General features: G+C 39.0%; 1 long non-coding RNA gene across 2 annotated transcripts in view; it reads left to right on the top strand.

Moving 5' to 3' along the window:
- The first annotated feature begins 1,951 nt into the window (after positions 1-1,951).
- LOC126066821 (uncharacterized) overlaps positions 1,952-23,855 on the top strand; it is a 37,138-nt gene continuing 15,234 nt past the window's right edge. The window contains exons 1-3 of one of the 2 annotated variants that reach the window (XR_007515268.1): positions 1,952-2,027; positions 2,273-2,374; positions 13,238-13,329. This is a non-coding gene — a long non-coding RNA (uncharacterized LOC126066821). Of the gene's footprint in view, positions 2,028-2,272; positions 2,375-13,237; positions 13,330-23,855 lie in introns of those variants that run through there. The other variant, XR_007515269.1, reaches the window with a different exon arrangement.

Raw genomic sequence — 23,855 nt, 5'->3', positions numbered from 1 at the left:
AGGCCCATTTGAGTCTGAAGCCCCTACTTGTCCCACTTTCCTCAGTGAGCCTAAAGTTGGAGTAGGTAATAGACCCAGGTCATCCATACATGATATTCGGTTGCTTGCTTTCAGAAACTTGCAACAGCCAAGGTTCAAGTTGGGACTCCCCTGGACAAAGTTATAGGTTCAAGTTGAAATAATCAGACTGAAGTTCAAGAGCTCTGAGGTACTTGTGGAAAACAATGACCTTTCTCCCCCTGAGTGTTAATGAAGAAATATGTAACCCTAATTATTGCTGGCAGTTATATGGTAAGTGCGGTGGTTAGTTTTAGGTAGGCTATGATGCCCAGTTGTTTCCTCAAACACTAGTGTAGCTGTTGCTGTGAAGGCATTTTGTAGATGTGATTAACATTTACCATCAGTTGACCACAAATAGAAGAGAGTACCCTTGATAATATGGGTAGGCCTCATCCAATCAGTTGAAGGCCTGGAGAACAAAAACTGAGGTTTCCCAAAAAAAAAAAAACAATTGCACCTCAAAACTGTAACAGAAATCCTGCTGAGTTTCCAGCCTGCCCTACAGATTTTGAACTCAAGACTTGCAATGACAACTTTTACCTGACTTTTCAGCCTATTGATCTGCCCTGTCAATTTCAGACTTGCCAGCCCCCTCAACCATGTGAGCCAATTTCCTAAATCTCTTTGTGTGTGTGTGTGTAAGTTCTGTTTCTTCTCTGGAGAACCCTGACTAATACAGCAAGCATGAGGGTTGCCAGCCTAAGATTAAAGTAGAAATATGACAAAATTGAGAGCTGAGACAATCACAGAGAAACTGAGTCAAAAGCTATATTAAACCGTGTCAGAAATCTGATCTAGCTCTAGTGTTTTCAGCAATGTGACCAACAAATTCCCTTTTATGTGCAAGCCAGTTCTAGTTTGGTTTTCCATTATTTGCAACTACTAAAGGAATCTTACCTCTCAGATCACCAAGAGTCCAACCTCAAGTCCATCAACATGAGAACAGCATCAAATTCAAACTGAACACCTTATCTTTAAGATGACCTAGGGTCGTTATCGGAATCGATTTGACAGCAATAGGTTTTAGTGCTCAGCTAAACTTTATGTCTTGCCTCAATCCAGGCCCAAATATGTAACTGATCTAATTTTATGAGCCAATATGCCAGCAAAATATCAACTTATATTCTAGCATGTAGCCTATCTATGATTTTAGAACATGTTTTTAAGTTAATGGAAGCCTGTCTCTAGTCATTCTCTACCCCAGCCCTTCCCACTCTCCCCTAATGATATACATTGAGTGACCATTTATATGTAAAAGCAACATGTTTATTCTCTATTTAGTGATGCCATTGCTAGAAATTTGATAACAGAAGTAAAGAAGCAGAAGGAAAACAACCTGGCAAGTTGATTAACTATTTGGAAAATAGATGGAAGACCTAATGCATACCTCAAGTCACACTACACAAACTACTGTCAGTTGTGACAGTCAGCTGTAAGAAATAAAGATTTGTATCACTCACTCATCAGCTCTGCTCCTGCTTTTTTATGATCTTATCTATAATGGAATTACATGCCTGCCAAATGAAGACATTTTTAGTTACCTTTGCTAAAGCAACAAATAACCCCAAAATCTCAGTGACTTTTAATAACAAGTATCTATTTCTTGCTTCCATTACACTTTGGTGGCTGTGAGTTAGCTGTAGCTGCTGCAGCTGTGATCAACTCTACTCAGCTCTATTTGGCCCTGCTCCACAGGTCTTCTTGTTCCAGGACACAGGTTGAAGGACAAGCTCTATTTGGGACATGCTGTTCTTATGGCACAGAGAAAGAAGTAAGAGCCAAACACACAAGGGTTCTTTAAGCTTCTGCCAGAAGGTGGTATAATTTGCATCTCATTGGCCAAAGCAAATAGCCCACTTTCAAAGGAGAGAGGAAGCACATTCCTTCCACAGTGGGAGGATGTCTAATCTCTCACAGGGAAGAGTCCAATAAATAATTAGGGACAACAATATGATCGACCAGAGAAGGTAAACAAACCTTTCTTCCCTGATTATTTTGCTTAGTTCCCTGTTCCACACCTTTTAGTTGTCCTCCAAATCATTTCTCTTTTCTTCCTGGGCATAGTTTACATTTCCCAGCTTCCCTTAGCATTAGATGAAGCATGTGTCTGAGTTCTGTTGAGTGGACTATAAGTAGAAGTGGTGTAAGCCACTGGTAGGTCTGGTCCATAAAACGCTCCCACACAAACCCTCTATTCTCTTTCTTCTCCAAGGACCTGGCGTAGTGCAGAGCCACAGGATAGAGGGAGATCGAGTCTTTGAGTCACTGCTTGGAGAAGAGCTTGCAGGGAGAACCCATGCCAGACCTTGCGCAGGTAAGAAATGGGCTTTTTGTATTAAGCTGCTGAGAATTTTTCCCCCCAGGAGTTAACCTATTCTCACTAAATCACTTTATGAAAGACCACTTCTCAATTCTATTCATTTGCACACCCATTTTAAGGATCTGAAAGAAGGAATTGCTAGTTTGAGGGAGAATGTTGGCCATATGTTCAGGCAACTACTAAAATCTAACACATCCATGTGCTATAGCGATATCATTCTGAATGACACCAATCTCTCCCCCAGGACCCGTGTAGTAGTTAATTCATCCCTAAAGCCTTGTCCATTACAGAACTAAGCAAGAATCCCGGGCTAGGATCTCTCTCAGAAATTGCTTTCTCATAAGGAAGAAGCAACAGACCCAGAAACACATCAGCTAACTCCTTAGCTAACTCAGGAAGCAATGGCTCACACTTGTGGTAAGTCCTCTCATGTCAACTAGTTGTACACCTTCTGTTAAGCAACACATGTAGAGTGAGTAAAAATATTAATTCTTACTCCATAAGTCATAAAACCTTCTGAAATGGTACGATTAACAGTAGAGTGATTAAAAGCATAGATGTGAGCTAGGCAGCCTGCTCTGCCACTTGCTTCCTGTGACCTCAGTTTCTGCATCTAAATGAAGATAATAATAGTATCTGCCTGGCAGCTTCGTTATGAGAATCAAATGAGTTGATATTTACAAAGCGCTTATAATAGAAGGAGAAGCAGAATAAGAATCATGTAAGTGGCAATTAAATTTTTATAAATAAATTATTTGTCCAAGGTCACATAGTTAATGACTAACACAGCTAGAACTCAAATTGGGGCATTTTAAGTCTTCAACTCTGTATTCTATATCTTGTTTACTGATAAGTACCTAAAACTGGACTTACAAATTAAGGTGCTGTTGACTTGGGAACAATACTGTTATCTCCACAGTTACCAAACTCCATCTGCTATGAGGTACATCGAAAATTCAAACCACTATCAGTTGTTGTTGTTAGTTGCCAACAAGTCAATTCCAATCATGGTGACCCCATGTGTGTAGAGTAGAGCCTCGCTCCACAGGGTGTGACCTTTCGGAAGCAGATCACTGGGCCTGTCTTCCGAGGAGCCTCTGGGTGGGTTCAAACTGCCAACCTTTCAGTTAGTAGTAGAGTGTTGAATCTGCTAAGCTTGAGTCTTGAAAACTCATGGTTGGCATAACTGTTTATGCCACCCATGGATTTTCAGCACTCAAGTCTGTTAGATTTAGCTATTTGTACAGAGATGACAACTTACTCACTTGACTCCATAAAACACAATGCCTTTAAGGATCTCTCCAGGTGGAGCTAGGAAGCCCTGCTTGAACCATGGAGTGAAATGAAACCCATTGGAAAAAAGTATTTAAAAGAAAATGTCAACTTTGACTCTGTTCCTCAGATAGCACAAGAATGAGGTTACCTGCAGAGAGAAGGAGCCCAGTCCTCATTCCTCCTCATTTCTGTAGTTCTCTTCTGGCCACTTTCTATTTTGCCTCCTGAGTCTCATAAGTACATTTCAAGATGAGAAAGTATATCCATTCTTTTTAATATAATGTTTCTCTCCCCCAAGTGTTTCCCTTGGAGAACAACAAGTTTCCTGTTGGAAATTGACTCTTGGCATAAGCCTTCTTAATTTGCTAGGAAAGGAAGTATACTATGGAAGGAGGTACTAGAGCAGAGCAAAAGCTCTGTCTCATGAGCCCAGGGATTAACAGAAATCAAGATTTGCCTAAAGGAAATCAGGTAATTAATCTAATGAAAAACCAAAAAGAATTTTTTTCCTGGTGCTTCCTGTGAAATATCTTTAAGAATTTATGTTTGTGGAGAATCTGTTTATCTTCTTCCAACCAAGGAGGTAAGAGAAGTTCTTACTTTTCCAGCCCCACCTCTGCCCATCTATCTATTCAAGAACAAACTGTCTTGAAAATTAAGCTTTTCATTTTTGGAAAACCCATGTTTTCTCTTGCTCTTACATGTACAATTCTCTCTGTCCATGTACTTGCTGTCCCTTCCCTGTCACATGACAATTTCTATTCACTCTTCGGCTTTTGGTTTAAATATCTTGTCCCCCACCATCCGTCCCAACACCCACATGCAGCAGATATCAGCTGCTTCCTCTTTCTGCTTCCATAGCACTTACAGTTATACCTTGGTCAACAATGACCTCTCCCTGTAAACTCCAGAAAGAGAAGGCAGTGTCTATCTTGCTTATCACATGCAAAGGACACTTAATAAATACTTAAAAGTGGATTAAAATTTAGTTGGCCAATGTGATACTGTTCTCCAGAAATGCTTAAAATACTAATGTGATGCCATTTAAACTTAGGGTTAATAATTACAAAAGAGAGTTCTAAAATGACAAAGTCTTTTGTCAATGGTGTCTAACCTCAACAAGCATCCTGGGCATTTGAAGAGTTCACCCTAAAAATCTGGTAATCAAAAGACCTGAATATAACTTAACATTGCTTATAAAAGACATAAGAAGAAAGCAAAGAGTATGCACCTATTTTCTATTAATGTGTGATTTTTTAAAATTCTGCATAATTCTTAAAACTCTGAATACAATGGTATGTGTTGTTAAAAAAAAAAAAAACTGATGTTTTTAAACATCTTTGCTTTCTGGTTAAAAAACCCACTGCTGTCGAGTCAGTTCTGACTCATAGTGACCCTATAAGACAGAGTGGAACTGCCCCATAGAGTTTCCAAGGAGCGCCTGACGGATTTGCACTGCCGACCTTTTGGTTAGCAGCTGTAGCACCTAACTACTACACCACAAGGGTTTCCACTTTCTGGTTAACAGTGTTCAAATTCCTGGAGTCAGATCATTTTATATTTAAATACATGACCAATAACTTTGCCTGGTTTCCTATTGTTGCTTTGTATTGCCGAGACAATCAATCAAAAAATACAATAAAAAATTTGATGAGAGGGCAAGAAATAACCTTTCATGACAATGTCTAGGCCACATATGATTTGTTTCCTGAAATTGAGGTCCGAAGTGACAATTCTCTTTTTGACCTTGTATTCATTCAAGGTCTTATTCTGTACTTGTAATGAGTTGCCCACCCTTGTCTTGGTCTCTTCTGTTCTGTGGCATGTCCTTATCTCTTTCTTATTTTGTTTTTTGTTGTTGTTGTTCTTATTGTTTCAGTCTATGATTTGCTAGGGTTTGTTGTTATCTGGCACAGAAAGCTTTTTTTTCCTAGGTATTTTCTCTCCACAATTCTACTCTCCACTAACCAGAGAAAATGTCACTTGAAATATATGGGCCTGTTTTCTCCTTTGATGTGGAAAAAAAGAATATTTACAGCCAGATCAACTAAACAGATTCAGGAAAAAAAAAAATCTGTATTTAAGGAATAAAGGTATGAAAATGTTCTGTAAGTTTCCTGTAAATCAGTAAAAACAGAGACTATTAAATTTTTAAATACAATGAAACCACTCCCCATTTGTCCTAAGTGACAGGGAATGGAACATCCCTGTTTTAATATTCTTTTTTTTTTTTTTTTTTTAGTTTTATTGTGCTTTAGGTGAAAGTTTATAGCTCCAGTTAATTTCTCATTCAAAATTTATCACATATTTTTTGTGACATTGGTTGCAATCCCTACAATGTGACAGCATGCTCCCCCTTTCCAAACTGAGTTCCCTATGCCCAAAGTCCATTCATCCAGTTCCTGTCCCTTCCTGCCTTCTCATCTTGCTTTTGGACAGGAGTTGCCTATTTGGTCTTGTATATTTGATTGAACTAAGAAGTACATTCCTCACATGTATTATTTTTTGTTTTATAGGCCTGTCAAATCTTTGTCTTAAAAGTGGGCTTTGGGAATAACTTCAGTTCCGGGTTAGCAGAGTGTCCAGGGACCATAGTCTCAGGGGTTCCCCCAGTCTCTGTCAGACCAGTAAGTCTGGTCTTTTTTTCATGAATTTGAATTCTATTTTATATTTCCCTCCCACTCCATCTGGGACTCTCTGTTGTGATTCTCGTTGTAGTAACCAGTGGTGGTAGCCAGACATCGTCTAGTTCTAGTCTCAGGCTGGTAGAGTCTCTGGTTCCTGTGGTCCTTTAGTCTCCTAAACTATCATCCTCCTTGTGTCTTTGGTTTTCTTCATTCTTCTTTGCTCCAGATGAGATGGGACTAACAGATGTATCTTAGGCAGCCACTTGTAAGCTTTTAAGACCACAGGTGATACTCACCAAAGTGGAATGCAGAACATTTTCTTTACGAACTATGTTATGCCAATTGACCTAGATGTCCTCCAAGACTATGGTCCCCAGCCGCAGCTACTCGGCCCCTCAAAGTTTTTGGATGTGTTTTTAGGAAACTTCTATGCTTTTGCTTTGGTTCCATTGTGCTGATTTTCCCTATATTGTGTGTTGCCCTTCCCTTCACCAAAGTTGACACTTGTCTACTGTCTAGTTAACGATTTCCTTTCCCCCTCCCTCCCTACCCTTGTAATCTTTAAATAATGTTTCTTTCTGTGTGTAAACCTTTTCTTGAGTTTTTACAATAGTGGCCTCATACATTTGTCATTTTGTGACTGACTTATTTCACTCAGCATAATGCCCTCCAGATTCATCCATGTTATGAGATGTTTTGTGGATTCATCATTGTTCTTCATCACTGCATAGTATTCCATTGTGTGTATGTACCATAATTTGTTTATCTATTCATCTGTTGATGGGCATTTAGGTTGCTTCCATCTTTTTACTATTGTGAATAGTGCTGCAATGAACATGGGTTTGCATATGTCTATTTATGTGATGGCTCTTATTTCTCTAGGGTATATTCCAAGGAGTGGGAATCGTATGGTATTTCTATTTCTAGCTTTTTAAGGAAACACCATCTCGTTTTCCAAAGAGGTTGTACCATTTTACTTTCCCACCAGCAGTGAATAAAAGTTCAGCCACAGTAGTCAAAACATCCTGGTGCTGGTACAACAGATAAATAGACCAGTGGAACAGAATTAAGAACCTAGATTTAAATCCATCCATCTATGAGGGGTTGATATTTGACAAAGTGCAAAGTCTGTTAAATGAGGAAAAGCCAGTCTTTTTTTTTTTTTTAATTGTACTTTAGATGAAGGTTTACAAAGTGAATTGTTTCTCATTAAACAATACACATGTCGTTTTGTGACACTGGTTGCCAGTCCCACAACATGTTAACACTCTCCCCTTCTCAACCTTGGGTTCCCTGTTACCAGCTTTCTTGTCCCCTCCTGCCTTCTCATCCTTGCCCCTGGCCTGGTTGTGCCCATTTAGTCTCATTTTGTTTTATGGGCCTGTCTAAACTTGGATGTCTAATCAGGAGTGACTTCAGTACTGAGTTAAAAGGTGTCCTGGGGCCATATTCTTGGAGTTTCTCCAGTCTCTGTCAAACCAGTAAGTCTGGTCTTTTTTCGTGGGTTAGAATTTTATTCCCCATTTTTCTCCAGCTCTGTCCAGGGCCCTCTATTGTGATCCCTGTCAGAGCAGTTGGTGGTGGTAGCCAGGCACCATCTAGTTGTGCTGGACTCAGTCTGGTGGAGGCTGTGATAGTTGTGGTCCATTAGTCCTTTGGACTAATCTTTCCCTTGTGTCTTTGGTTTTGTTCATTCTCCTTTGCTTCATACGGGGTGGGACAGGTGGAGTATCTTAGATGGCTGCTCATGAGCTTTTAAGACCCCCAGCGTTACTCACCAAAGTAGGATATAGAACATTTTCTTTATAAACTATGTTATGCCAATTAAGCTAGATGTCCCCAAGATCATGGTCCTCAGCCTTCAGCCCAGTAATTAGGTCCATTGGGAGTTTGGATGTGTCTATGAAGCTTCCATGACTTTGCCTTAGTCAAGTTGTACTGACTTCCCCAGTATTGTGTACTGGCAAAGAGTCTCTTTAACAAATGGTGCTGAAAAAACTGGATGTCCATCTGTAAAAAAATGAAACAAGACCCATATCTCACATCATACACAAAAACTAACTCAAAATAGATCAAAGACCTAAATATAAAATCTAAAATGATAAAGATCACGGAAGAAAAAATAAGGACAATGCTAGGGACCCTAATACATAGCATAAATAGGATACAAACCATGACTAACAATGCACAAATACCAAAAGATAAACTAGATAACTGAGAACTCCTAAAAATTAAACATTTATGCTCATTGTCATGGATTGAACTGTGTCCTCCAAAAAATCTGTCAACTTGATTAGGCCATAATTCCCAGTATTGTGTGGTTGTCCTCCAATTTATGGTTGTAACTTTATGTTAAAGAGGATTAGGGTCGGATTGTAACACCTTTACTAAGGTCACATCCCTGATCCAATGTAAAGGGAGTTTCTCTGGAGTATGGCCTGCACCACCTTTTATCTTACAAGAGATAAAAAAAAAAAGGGGTGCAAGCAGAGAGTGGGGATCTCATACCACAAAGAAAGCAGGGGTTCCTGCACAGAGAAGCTCCTAGTCCAGGGGAAGATTGATGACAAGGACCTTCCTCCAGAACTGAGAGAGAAAGCCTTTGCCTGGAACTGACACCCTGAATTTGGACTTCTAGCCTACTAGATGGTAAGAAAATAAATTCTCTTTGTTAAAGCCATCCATTTGTGGTGTTCTTGTTATAAAAGCACTAGATAACCAAGACACTCATCAAAAGAGCTCACCAAAAGAGTAAACAGAGGATCTATAGACTGGGGAAAAAAAAATTGGCTATGAATATCCAACAAGGGTATAATCTCTAAAATCTATAAGATACTGTAACATCTCAACAACAGAAAGAAAAATAATCTAATTAAAAAATGAGCAAAGGAAGTGAATAGCCACGTCACCAAAGAAGACATTCAGGCAGCTAATAGACACTTGAGGAAACGCTCACAATCATTAGCCATTAGAGAAATGCAAATCAAAACTACACTGAGATACCATTTCACCCTGACAATACTGGCACTAATCCAAAAGACCCAAAATAATAAATGTTGGAGAGGTTGTGGGAAGATTGGAACTCTTAATAATGTATTTAACTGAGAATTACTGTAAATACTAAATGGATGTAAAATTTTCATACTATAAGACAATTTTTAAAAATATAAATACTTTCAAAATACAGTTGAACACAATTGAATATATCCCTGTGCTCTAGAAGTCACTTAAGCAACCTGAATTCTCTTACATGATTATTGTGAAAATTAGTAGTACTTGTGCTAAAACACAAAATATATTTTTTATTTGACTTTTGTGATTTTTGAGATCTTAACAAATGAATTTAATTTGGACCTTAAAAACTCTTACCTAGATTATATTGCAATAGTTTCCTAATCAATTTATATAAATGCAGTGGGAATCCATAAACAAAATCACAGTTCTGTTAGGAAGAAGATAGATGGGCTAAGTGACTGGATATTGGGTAGAACAATCAGCAAGGACTGTTGCCAGAATGTTGCCTCAAAGAAACAAATGTTCAATTAATATTAATTAATTGAACATAAAAATATCCATTGTTATTATACAAAGAAAGAACTAAAGAAAGGAAGGAAGGAAGAGATGAACAAAAGGAGGGAGGGAGGGAGGGAACGGGGGAGAGAAAGAGGGAGAAAGGAAGGAAGGAAGGGAGGGAGACAGGGAGGGAGGAAGGGAGGGAGGAAGGGAGGAAGGGAGGAAGCAAGGAAGGAGACAAGAAAGCCCAATAGAAAGTCAGTTTGAGCCATGTTTATTCCCCTATGTACCACCCCACAGGCTAGAGGGTGCCAAAAAAACCAAACCCGTTGCTGCTGAGTTGATACTGACTCACAGTGAACCTATAGGACAGAGTTGAACTGTCCCATAGGGTTTCCAAGGAGCAGCTGGTGGATTGAAACTGCTGACCATTTGGTTAGCAGTCAAGCTCTTAACCACTGAGCCTTCAGGCTAGGAGGTAATTACTAAAAATCATAGAGCTTTGCAGAGGGGTTGGTGTATACCAGACAGGGTTTCAGGGATAAAAGTGATTTTAATTCCAATAAGAATGTGTAACCATATTAAAGAGCGCAGGCCATCAAGAACTAATGAGGCTGTAAACTAACCAAGGAATACCCATTGCCATCAAGTCGAGACCCTATAGGACAGAGTAGAACTGCCTCACAGAGTTTCCAAGGAGTTCCTGGTGGATTCGAACTGCTGACTTTTTGGTTAGCAGTCATAGCACTTAACCACAACAAAACAATGATTTATTAGTGGCAAAACCACAAAAGACGACAAAATTTAACAAGTTTCTTTCTTCCTTGAAGATGGCTGGCAAATAGGGAATTAAAAAAATAAAAATATAAACAAACCCACTGCTTTCGAGTCGGTTCCAACTCATAGTGACTCTATAGGATAGAGTAGAACTGACCCATAGGGTTTTCAAAAAGGGAGTAGGCATTCCTTTAATTAGTTAAATTAATTCATTAATGCCTACCTTTTTGCAGTGTGGTAAAAATCCAAGAGATAACATAAGCAAAAAGGTTAATTTAAGCAGTATGTAGGTCTCACTGAATAGGCTCTAAAATTAGTAGAGCTTACAGATTTCTCCAGGCCTATGATTCTGGGGTTATATAAAGATATTTATAGACATTTGAACAATTCGAGCCTTTTCCATAGCAGAAGAACCCACAAGTTGAACACGCCTTTCTTTTTCTAAATATTATTCTAGATTGTTAGAACATGTATAATATGACTTACATTCATAAAAGTAAAATTGTAGCTGTGAAGTATTCCTGTTTCCCTTGGGGCAAACACTGTGATCCAAGAATCTGAGGGCCACAGCATCATCCAAAGGTAAAGATAAGACAATGTACCATAAGGGGAGACTGGCTTCTTGAATGTAAACCCCAACTCTGCCATTCACGAGCTATATTACACTGCTTTCTCTCTACCTCTGTTTCAGTTCTCTCATCTTTAAAACTGGGATAATAACATCGTTGTTGTTGTTGTTAGGTGCCATAGAGTAGGCTCTGACTCATAGTGACCACACGTACAATAGAACAAAACACTGCCCAGTCCTAAGCCATCCTAACAATCCTTGTTATGCTTAAGCCCATTGTTGTAGCCACTGGGTCAATCCATCTAACTGAGGGTCTTCCTCTTTTTTGCTGACCCTCTACTTTCCCAAGCATGATGTCCTTCTCCAGGGACTAATCCCACCTGACAACATGTCCGAGGTATGTGAGACGTAGTCTCACCATCCTTGATTCTAAGGAACATTCTTGTTGTACTTCTTCCATGACAGATTTGTTCGTTCTTTTGGCAATCCATGGTATATTCAATATTCTTCTCCAACACCACAATTCAAAGGCATCAATTCTTCTTTGGTCTTTATTCATCGTCCAGTTTTCAAATGCATAGGAGAAGATTGAAAACATCTCCTGGGTCAGACGCATCTTAGTCTTCAAGGTGACATCTTTGCTTTGCAACACTTTAAAAGAGGTCTTTTGTATCAGATTTGCACAATGCAATGTGTCTTTTGATTTCTTGATTCCTGCTTCCATGAGTGTTGATTGTGGATCCAAGTGAAATGAAAATGAAACCCTTGATAACTTCAATCTTTTCTCCAATTATCATGATGTTGCTTATTGGTCCAGTTGTTAGGATTTTTGTTTTCCTTGTCTTGAGATATAATCCATTCTGAAGGCTGTGGTCTTTGATCTTCACCAGTAAGTGCTTCAAGTCCTCCTCACTTTCAGCAAGCAAGGTTGTGTCATCTGCATAGTACAGGTTGTTAATAACTCTTCCTCCAATCCTGATGCCATATTCTTCTTTATATAGAGCAGGTTCTCTGGTTATTTGCTAAGCATACAGATTGAATAGGTACGATGAAAGAATACAATCCTGATGCACACTTTTCCTGACTTTAAACCACACAGTATCCCCTTGTCCTGTCTGAACGACTGCCTCTTGATCTATGTACAGGTTCCTGTTCTGGAATTCCCATTCTTCTCAACGTTATCCATAATTTGTTTTAATCCACACAGTTGAATGCTTCTGCATAGTTAATAAAACACAGGTAAACATCTTTCTGGTATTCTCTGCTTTCAGCCAGGATCCATCTGACATCAGCAATGATATCCCTGGTTCTGAGTCCTCTTCTGAATCCAGCTTGAATTTCCGGCAGTTTCCTGTCGATACTGCTGCAGCCACTTTTGAATGATCTTCTGCAAAATTGTACTTGCACGTGATATTAATAAATGATAAAAAAAATGAATGATATTGTTCGATAATTCTGGAATTCTGTTGGATCACCTTCCAAGTATCTCTTCCAGTTGGTTGACCAGGTAGCTATTTTCCAAATTTCTTGGCATAGATGAATGAATACTTCCAGTATTGCATCCGTTTGTTGAAACATCTCAACTGGTATTCCATCAGTTCCTGGAGCCTTGTTTTTTGCCAGTGTCTTCAGCTCAGCTTCTAATAACACTAACTACCTTTTAAAATATGGAGGAGAATTATATGAGATGTAAAGCACTTAGTGCCTAATGTGTATAGTCAGTGTCCAATCAATGTTTCGCATTACTATTACCACTACTACTATTAATTGTAATTGACCCATGGGCCTCCCACACTATAAGATTTTCTTGTGAGAATGTTTTGTTTCCTCTCTTTACCAAGAGATGTAAATGAAAGATCAATAACCTCTACCCAATCTCTGAATATTAAGTAGCTCAAAATGGTTAATTCTCAACAGCCTTCTAATAACTCTCATGACAGAATGATTGAGAAGTTCTGAGATCTCAGACAAAAATGTGCCTCCAGACCGTACAGTCCATTACCTGCTCCCTATGAGACCAGTGGGTACCACAGCTTCCAGGACAACACTCAGTGGAAGCAGAGTGCATTTATTCGATGCCTTTGTTTTCTCTTGTAGCTGCAAACCACTTCGATTCCAACTGGCAGTTGAACACCCCAGGCTATTTGCATCTTGGAAAGCAATTATGGTTGAGTTTCCGCTGAACATTTTTGAGGCACCTACAGTACTAATGCATCTATCAAGTAACAGCTCTTTTAAAGAACTTGTTCACCACTTCTAGAATTGTATCGAAGAAGTGAGCTGTGTAATGCATTTCATTATTTGCAAAGCCATCTTTTCTCTGGTTTGAGGAAAGAACTAAGTCTCCTTTGGCTCTGGAAGGCACAGATTGTCTCAAGGAGACACAGTGATCTCAATGGAGCGCAGCAATCCTTTGTGACATAAATGGAATTGAGGCATCTGGGGCACGTAGTGATACCCCCAAATGCATTTCCACAAGTACTTCCCTGGCTCTGCTAGGAATGGCCCAGGACCTCAGCAAATAGAGTTTCTCTGAACAAATCTAAGACACCCTCATGTCCCAGAGACAAATATGTAAATTATGCATCAGTAATACCCCAGGATCACCATAAGTAATTTTAATAAGAATGCATTTGTGGAACCTTGACAGCATCCAGTGACATGGCTGTGTCTACATAGGACTGGTGAATTGAACTGATACTGCCACTTACAGTTTACTTTTAAATTTAAGGCAGAATTTTCAATTAACTCTATTCATTGCCCACAGAAAATTCCAATTCACTTTTTAATTTTCTGTCTCTAGTCAGTTCATTAACTAGTGTTTCCATTAAATCCTTTAGTAAAATGTGTACATCAATTGTAGCCTAAAAAATATGCAAAGTGGATTTTGAGTCGTTTTACTGAACTCCCACTTCCCTGCTTTCATGGCCAGATATTTGCATGTAAACGTTGCTGAGAGATCCCAGAGTTAGATGAAAAATCAAATCTCATTTGATTAATTTGTTAGTTTTTGTTACACAAAGAATGCATGGAGGTGTATTCATGTTGCCTACTAATATTTTTAAAAAGTAATTCAGGTATTTTATTTCTGTTTTTGGTTTTTTCTGTGTGCAGTTTCCTATTTCTGCTACATTTATCTTGCTGGAAATTACACAATAACTTTTTTATTGGAGTAAAATACACATAAAGAAAATTACACACATCGCAAGTGTACAGTGCAAACTGAACCCACATATATAACAAGAATGCAAACCAAGAAATAAAATACTGGCAACACCACACCCTGCCTCTCCTCCCCCAGCCTCCTTCTCAGTCACTCTTAGTCTCAAGGGTAACCAGAGTTTGAAAAACTCGTAGTAAGCCAATAACAGAAATTGACTGAGGTTTACTGAATGTACGATTTGCAAATTGAGGCGATATTTCAACTAGGGAGTCAAAAATGTTCCAAAGATGAAAAGAACTTTCAAAAACTCATATACCCCAAGGCAGGGCCAAGATGGCTAACTAGGTAGAAGCTACTGTGGAGCCCTCTTGCAAAAAAGACTTGGAAAAACAAGTGAATCGATCACATACATGACAATCTACAAACCCTGACCATCAAACACAGAACTAAGGAGTTGACCTGAGTGACAGGGGAGTGAAAAGCTGCACCCTGAAACAGCAACCACTTCTGGAACCGGCGTCTCGCACCAAAGCCTTGAGCTCTTGCGGTTCCCTGGTGCCAGAGTGGTGGGGCTGATTGAGGCTTACTAAAACGGGGTAAGCACAGGACACAGCCCTATTCCCTAACCCCCTGGAGTAACCTCGGTAGAGACTCAGCACCAGCAGGCTGCACACTGACGTGGCTGACAAGAGAACGAGCAACCACCGGGAAGCAGCGACTGCTTTCAGAGCCTGGAGCCAGCATCCCAGTCAGAAAACCTTGGCACCAGGCTTTGGACTAAGTGCATAGGAGCTGAGCACGACTTCCTGAGACGACGCAAGCACAGGATGCAGCCTTAGACCCCTGAAGTAACGTCAGCAGAGACCCAGCCGGCTCACGCAGGCTACACAGCAATGCGGCTGACAGGAGGAGAAATCATGGGGAAGCAGAGACTGGTTTTGGAGCTCAGAGTTCAGCGTCCCACCCAGAAAACCTTGGCGCTGGGCTTTGGACTAGGAGCGGAGGAGCTGATCATGGCTTCCTGAGACGGCGCAAGCATGGGGACACAGGCCTGACCCTCTGGGGCAATCTTGACCCAGCCAGCACACACAGCCTACATGCCCCTCTGGAACCTCAGATAAAACAGTCATCACCAAGCAAGATAATGTCTATATTGCCTGCACAGGCTCGGGCTACCCCCTCCTATCTATCTGATCCCTTCCCTCCCTGCCCCAGGTGGCTTCATTAACATTGGAATTTCCTAGCCCAGGGAATGAAGTGCTCTGCAGGGTTTTTTTTTTTTCTTGTTTCCTAACCCATTCTCCTGGCCTGAGAAGCAGCTATTAACAACCCAGGGGGAAAAGTCCTTCCTTGACTTCCCTAAACTGGAATAAAAATACAGAACTAGCTCCAGCCAAGCGTATGAGATCCACAGTCTTTGGCTTTCTTCCCTACAGGGAACAAGGTGACTACTATAATGCAAAGGCAATTCTTTTACAGATCTGACTGTAATTGTTTCAGCAGAGCAGTGGAAAGACAAGTTTTCGAGGTCTCATACCTCTCTACCTATTAAACAGAGCCCTCGCTGATCCACAGTGGGGAACTGAGGGCTGAAGCTCCACGCAAACCACCTAGCCACCTGCTAAAGGGTCTGAGGATAGTGACGCCTACCAATCTTTAGAGGTACAAGCACTGGGTGCCTAAGGTACAGCTGCAGAGCCCAGCCAACCAAGTGCTCTAGGAATACATGAACACCTACCTCACTGGCATCCTGCCCTCCTTGGAGTGTGACCCCCTGCCGCTACTAGAATCTGGTGCACACAACTATCACCGCTACTCCTCTAACTTAATAGGTGACAGTCCATGCCACACACTTGGCAACCCAAATCAGAACACTAAGCTGATTCTATTCAAGAATAGTGAATGGACTCTTAGGCTTATATATCTGGTAACAGCTCAAACCAGCTGGTAATAGGACATAAGTGATTCAAAGGCTACAACAATCAAGACAGCACAGTCTAGTAGCCCACCTGCGTATATTGAAACGAAACAAGAAGATAAGACTCAGTGAGTAAATATAAAATAAATCATTACAACATCTTATAGATGGCTCGGGGACAGCAGTCGATACCAAATCACATAAAGAAGCAGACCATTGCTTCTACAAATCCCCAAATTAAAGAATCAAAATCTTTCCCAAATGAAGATACAATTCTGCAATTGCCAGATGCAGAATACAAAAAAACTAATATACAGAATGCTTCAAGACATCAGGGATGACCTCAGAAATGAAATAAGGCAATCTACAGAAAAAGCCAAGGAACACACTGATAAAGCAGTTGAAGAAATCAAAAAGACTATTCAAGAACACAGTGGAAAAATTAATAAGTTGCAAGAATCCATAGAGAGACAACATTCAGAAATCCAAAAGATTCACCGTAAAATTACAGAATTAGATAACTCAGTAGGAAGTCAGAGGAGCAGAACCGTGGAATTGGAATGCAGAATGGGGGATTTGGAGGATAAGGCAATTTACACCAAAACCGTTGAAGAAAAATTAGATAAAAAATTTTAAAAAAATGAAGAAACCCTAAAAATCATGTCGGACTCTATAAAGAAGAATAACTTGCCTGTGTTTGCAGTTCCAGAACAGGGAGGGATAAAAGAAAATGCAGAGAGAATAGCTGAAGATTTGTTGGCAGAAAACGTCCCTGGCATCATGAAAGACGAAAGGATATCTATCCAAGATGCTCATCGAACCCCATATAAGACTGATCCAAAAAGAAAATCACCAAGACATATTATCATCAAAAATGCCAAAACCAAAGATAAAGAGAAAATTTTAAAAGCAGCCAGGGAGAAAAGAAAGGTCTCCTACAAAGGAGAATCAATAAGAATAAGTGCAGACTACACAACAGAAACCATGCAGTCAAGAAGGCAATGAGATGACATATATAGAGCACTGAAGGAGAAAAACTGCCAGCCAAGGATCCTATATCCAGCAAAACTCTCTCTCAATTATGAAGGTGAAATTAAAACATTTACAGATAAACACAAGCTTAGAGAATTTGCAAAAACCAAACCAAAGCTACAAGAATTACTTAAAAGAAACACTTTGGTCAGAAAATCAATAATACCAGATACCAACACAAGGTCACAGAACTGAACATCCTGATATCAACTCAAATAGGGAAATCACAAAAACAAATTAAGATTAATTTAAAAAAAGAAAAAAAATGCTCAAAACAGGGAATCATTGAAGTCATTATGTAAAAGATTACAATAATCAAAAAAAGAGGGACTAAATACAGGAGGCCTAGATCATCCACATGGAGAGGAAAACAAGGCAATATAGGACGATACAAGTTCGGTTTTTACTTAGAAAAATAGGGGTAAATATTAAGGTAACCACAAAGAGGTCTAACAATTCCATACTTCCAAATAAAAACAAGGAAAACATAATGACTCAGCAAAAATAAATTCAACTACTATGAAAATGAGGAAAACACAATTTACAAAGAAAAATTCTCAGCACAAAACAGTAAGTGGAAAAATGAAATTATCAACAACACACAAAAAAGGCATCAAAATGACAGCACTAAACTCGTACGTATCTATAATTATGCTGAATGTAAATGGACTAAATGTACCAATCAAGAGACAGAGAATCTCAGACTGGATGAAAAAGCATGATCCGTCTATATGCTGCCTACAAGAGACACACCTTAAGCTTAGAGACACAAACTAAAACTCAAAGGATGGAAAAAAATATATCAAGCAAACAACAATCAAAAAAGAGCAGGAGTGGCAATTTTAATTTCTGACAAAATAGACTTTAAAGTTAAATCCACCACAAAGGATAAAGAAGGACACTACATAATGATTGAATGGACAATTTACTGGGAAGATATAACCATGTTAAATATTTATGCACCCAATGACAGAGCTGTAAGATACATAAAACAAACTTTAACAGAATTGAAAAGTGAGATAAACACCTCCACAATTATTCTAGGAGACTTCAACACACCACTTTCAGAGAAGGATAGGATTTCCAATAAGAAGCTCAATAGAGACACGGAAGATCTAATTGTTACAATCAACCAACTTGACCTCATAAATTTATAGAGAACACTCCACCCAACACCTCCAAAGTATACTTTTCCTTCTAGTGCACATGGAACATTCTCTAGAATAGATCACATATTAGGTCATAAAACAAACCATTGCAGAATCCAAAAATGAAAACACTACAAAGCATCTTCTCAGACCATAAGGCCATAAAAGAAGAAATAAATAACAGAAAAATTAGGGAAAAGAAATCAAATACTTGGAAACTGATCAATACCCTGCTCAAAAAAGACTGGGTTATAGGAGACATTAAGGAGGGAATAAAGAAATTCATAGAATGCAACGAGAATGAAAACACTTCCGATCAAAACTTCTGGGGCACAGCAAAAGCAGTGCTCAGAGGTCAATGTATATTGATAAATGCACACATACATAAAGAAGAAAGAGCCAAAATCAGAGAACTGTCCTTACAACTTGAACAAATAGAAAGAGAGCAACAAAAGAAATCCAAAGGCACCAGAAGAAAACAAATAATAAAAATTAGAGCAGAATTAAAAAAATTAGACAACACAAAAAACAATTGAAAGAATTAACAAAGCCAAAAGCTGGTTCTTTGAAAAAATTAACAAAATTGATAAACCATTGGCCAGACCGACTAAAGAAATACAGAAAAGGAAACAAATAACCCTAATAAGAAATGAGATGGGCCATATCACAACAGACCCAACTGAAATTAAAAGAATCATATCAGATTACTACAAAAAATTGTACTCTAACAAATTTGCAAATCTAGAAGAAATGGATGAATTCCTAGAAACACACTACCTACCTAAACTAACAGAATCAGAAGTAGAACAACTAAATAGACCCATAACAAAAAAAGAGATTGAAAGGCAATCAAAAAACCCCCAACACAAAAAACCCTGGTCTGGACGGCTTCACTGCAGAGTTCTACCAAACTTTCATAGAAGAGTTAACACCACTACTACTAAAGGTATTTCAGAGCATCGAAAAGGATGGAATACTACCTAACTCATTCTATGAAGCCAGCATATCCCTGATAACAAAACCAGGTAAAGTCACCACAAAAAAAAAGAAAATTACAGAACTATATACCTCATGAACATAGATGCAAAAATCCTCAATGAAATTAAGCCAATAGAATTCAATAACATATCAAAAAATAAGCCACCATAACCAAGTGGGATTTATACCAGGTATGCAAGCTTGGTTCAATATTAGAAAAATAATTAATGTAATCCACCATATAAATAAAACAAAAGACAAAAACCACATAATCTTATCAACTGATGCAGAAAAGGCATTTGACAAAGTGCAACACCCGCCCATGATAAAAACTATCAGCAAAATAGGAATAGAAGGAAAATTCCTCAACATAATAAAGGGCATTTACACAAAGCCAACAGCCCACATCACCCCAAATGGAAAGAGCCTGAAAGCATTTCCCTTGAGAATGGGAACCACACAAGGATGCCCTTTACCACCGCTCTTATTCAACATTGTGTTGGAGGTCCTAGCCAGAGCAATTAGAATTATAGCCATTATAGCAATTTATAGCAATTATAAAGAAATAAAGGGCATCCTAATTGGCAAGGAAGAAGTAAAATTATCTCTATTTGCAGATGACATGATCTTATACACAGAAAACCCTAAGGAATCCTCCAGAAAACTACTGAAACTAATAGAAGAGTTTGGCAGAGTCTCAGGTTACAAAATAGACATACAAATATCAGTTGGATTCCTCTACATTAACAAAAAGAACATCAAAGAGGAAATCACCAAAGCAATACCACTCACAGTAGCCCCCAAGAAGATAAAATACTTAGGAATAAATCTTACCAGAGATGTAAAAGACCTATACAAAGAAAACTAAAAAATTAAAAGAGGCCTACATAAGTGGAAAAATACACCATGCTCATGGATAGGAAGACTTAACATAGTAAAAATGTCTGTTCTACCAAAAGCCATCTATATATGCAATGCACTTCTGATCCAAATTCCAACGACATTTTTTAATGTGATGGAGAAACAAATCACCAACTTAGTATGGAAGGGAAAGAAGCCCCGGAGAAATAAAGCATTACTGAAAAAGAAGAAGAAAGTGGGAGGCCTCACTCTACCTGATTTTAGAACATATTATACAGCACAGTAGTCAAAAGAGCCTGGTAGCGGTACAACAACAGGCACATAGACCAGTAGAACAGAATAGAGAACCCAGATATAAATCCATGCACATATGAGCAGCTGATATTTGACAAAGGCCCAGTGTCAGTTAATTGGGGAAAAGATAGCCTTTTTAACAAATGGTGCTGGCATAACTGGATATCCATTTGCAAAAAAATGAAACAGGACCCATACCTCACACCATGCACAAAAACTAACTCCAAATGGATCAAAGACGTAAACATAAAGACTAAAACAATAAAGATCATGGAAGAAAAAATAGGGACAACCTTAGAAGCCCTAATACAAGGCATAAACAGAATACAAAATATTACCAAAAATGACTAGGAGAAACCAGATAACTGGGAGCCCCTAAAAATCAAACACCTATGCTCATCTGAAGACTTCACCAAAAGAGTAAAAAGACCACCTACAGACTGAGAAAGAATTTTCAGCTATGACATCTCGGACCAGAGCCTGATCTCTAAAATCTGTATGATTCTGTTAAAACTCAACCACAAGAAGACAAACAACCCAATTAAAAATTGGGCAAAGGATATGAACACGCACTTCACTAAAGAAGATATTCAAGCGGCTAACAGATACAGGAGAAAATGCTCTCGATCATTAGCTAGAGAAATGCAAATTAAAACTACAATGAGATTCCATCTCACTCCAACAAGGCTGGCATTAACCCAAGAAACACAAAATAATAAACGTTGGAGAGGCTGTGGAGAGACTGGAACACTTATACACTGCTGGTGGGATGTCAAATGGTACAACCACTTCGGAAATCAATTTGGCACTTCCTTAAAAAGCTAGAAATAGAAGTACCATCCAAAACTAGAAATCCCATACCTCAGAAGATCCTAGAGAAATAAGAGCCTTTACATGAACAAATATATGCACGCCCATGTTTATTGCAACACTATTTACAATAGCAAAAACCTGGAAGCAACCAAGGTGTCCCTCGACAGACGAATGGATAAATAAATTGTGGTTTATTCACACAACGGAATACTATGCATCGGTAAAGAACAGTGATGAATCTGTGAAACATTTCATAACATGGAGGAACCTGGAAGGCATTATGCTGAGTGAAATTAAAAAAAAAAAGTTAGTCAGATGCAAAAGGGCAAATATTGTATAAGACTACTAGTATAAGATTTTGAGAAATAGTTTAAACTGAGAAGAACATATTCTTTTGTAGTTACAAGAGGGGGGAGGGAGGGTGCGAGAGGGTTATTTACTGATTAGATAGTAGATAAGAACTACTTTAGGTGAAGTGAAGGACAACACTCAATACAGGGGAGGTCAGCTCAACCGGACTGGACCAAAAGCAAAGAAGTTTCCTGAATAAACTGAATGCTTTGAAGGTCAGCGGAGCAAGGGCAGGAATTTAGGGACTGTGGCTTCAGGGGACATCTAAGTCAATGGGCAAAATAAATTCTATTAAGAAAATATTCTGCATCCCACTTTGAAGTGTGGCATTTGGGGTCTTAATTGCTAACAAGCGGCCATCAAACATGCATCAATGAGTCTCAACCCACCTGGATCAAAGGAAAATGAAAACCAAGGTCACAAGGTAATTATGACACCAAGAGACAGAAGGGGCTACATGAACTAGAGACTACATCATCCTGAGACCATAAGAACTAGATGGTGCCTGGCCACAACTGATAACTGCCCTGACAGGGAGCACAACAGAGAACCCCTAAGGGAGCAGAACAGTGGGATGCAGACCCCAAATTCTCATAAAAAAGACCAGACTTAATGGTCTGACTAAGACTAGAAGAATTCCGGCAGTCATGGTCCCCAAAACTTCTGTTGGCCCAGGACAGAAACCATTCCCGAAGCCAACTCATCAGACATGGATTGGACTGGACAATGGGTTGGAGGGAGATGCTGATGAGGAGTGAGCTACTTGCATCAGGTGGACACTTGAGACTGTGTTGACATCTCCTGTCTGGAGGGGAGATGGGAGAGTAGAGGGGGTTAGAAACTGGCAAAACCATCATGAAAGGAGAGACTGGAAGGAGGGAGCAGGCTGACTCATTAGGGGGAGAGTAAGTGGGAATATGTAGTAAGGTGTGTATAAGTTTATGTATGAGAGACTGACTTGATTTGTAAACTTTCAGTTAAAGCACAATAAAAATTACTTAAAAAAAAATTCTTATACCCCATGTTATCAACATTGTCATGAAAAGGGCCAGGACAGTGTTTGTATAATGTTAAAATAAATATATTAAGCCAATAATAAAAATTAATTGAAGTTATTGAATATATGATTTGAGAATAGGGATAACTAGGGAGTCAAAAATGTACTGAAGATGAGAAGAACTTTCAAAATTTTTATAACACATCTTAGCAGCATTGCCATGGAAATGGAGGCCAGAGCAGTGTTTATATGACAACAATTTACCCTAAAACACAGCCTCCAGTCTGACCTTGGTTTTTCTGGTCCTCAAAACTGACTGCACATTGATAATTCCTCAAGAGTTCAATGCTTAAAGCAAACCAGTTTTTACTAGTTTAGCTATACCAAGGAGCCCCACTCCTTGGAAACCCTATGGGACAATTCTGCTCTAGCCCATTGATTTCCAAATTCTAATTGCTTGAGAGTTCTCTCTTGAAGGCCTAATAAAATCTCAAAGGCAACCTGCCTAATATCAAAATTATAATTTCTCAAAATAGATGTTGTTTGGGAAGTATTAAATATCTGTTTATAAGTGGTGGAAAACTTGGCAACGGATATTGGTGATGTTTGCACAACATTATTAATGTAATTGATGTTACTGAATTGGACACGTAAAAAAATTCATCATTCCTCAACAAAACTGTTCTTATTCTTTGCTTCCATGTTTTGTAAACAGTGACACTATAACCTCATTTGCAAAGCTCAAAAACATCCATCATTTTTGAGTTCTCTCTCGCTCTCAATCTTTCTCTCGTTTCCTGTATGCAGCCAGCATACACTGTCTATACAATCCAAAGCTGGTCCTGTTGTCCTGAAGTAGAGGAGTAGGAACCTGCCTATTTGTGCCCACCACGAATGTGCTTGTCACACTTTTGCGTTCTCTGTTCCACCCTTATCCCTCACCAAATTCTCAATAATTTTCTGGGTTGCTCTGTAAGACTTCTTGGACCATCAGGCATTCTGGCACATAATGAAATCTCTCCGTGTCTTTGAGATCACAAAATTCCTAAAGGTGGACACTGGAGAGTCTCATTAAATTTGTGGCATTTTTTAACCCTGAAATTTCCCTTCTCTGTGTCAATGGGATGTTCTAACTAAATCTCATTTTTCCCTCCTTTTTG

The sequence above is a fragment of the Elephas maximus genome, chromosome 24 (genome assembly GCF_024166365.1).
Source record: "Elephas maximus indicus isolate mEleMax1 chromosome 24, mEleMax1 primary haplotype, whole genome shotgun sequence".
NCBI lineage: Eukaryota > Metazoa > Chordata > Mammalia > Proboscidea > Elephantidae > Elephas > Elephas maximus.
Note: the sequence above shows the minus strand (reverse complement) of the source record. Positions and strands in the feature narration are given on the sequence as shown.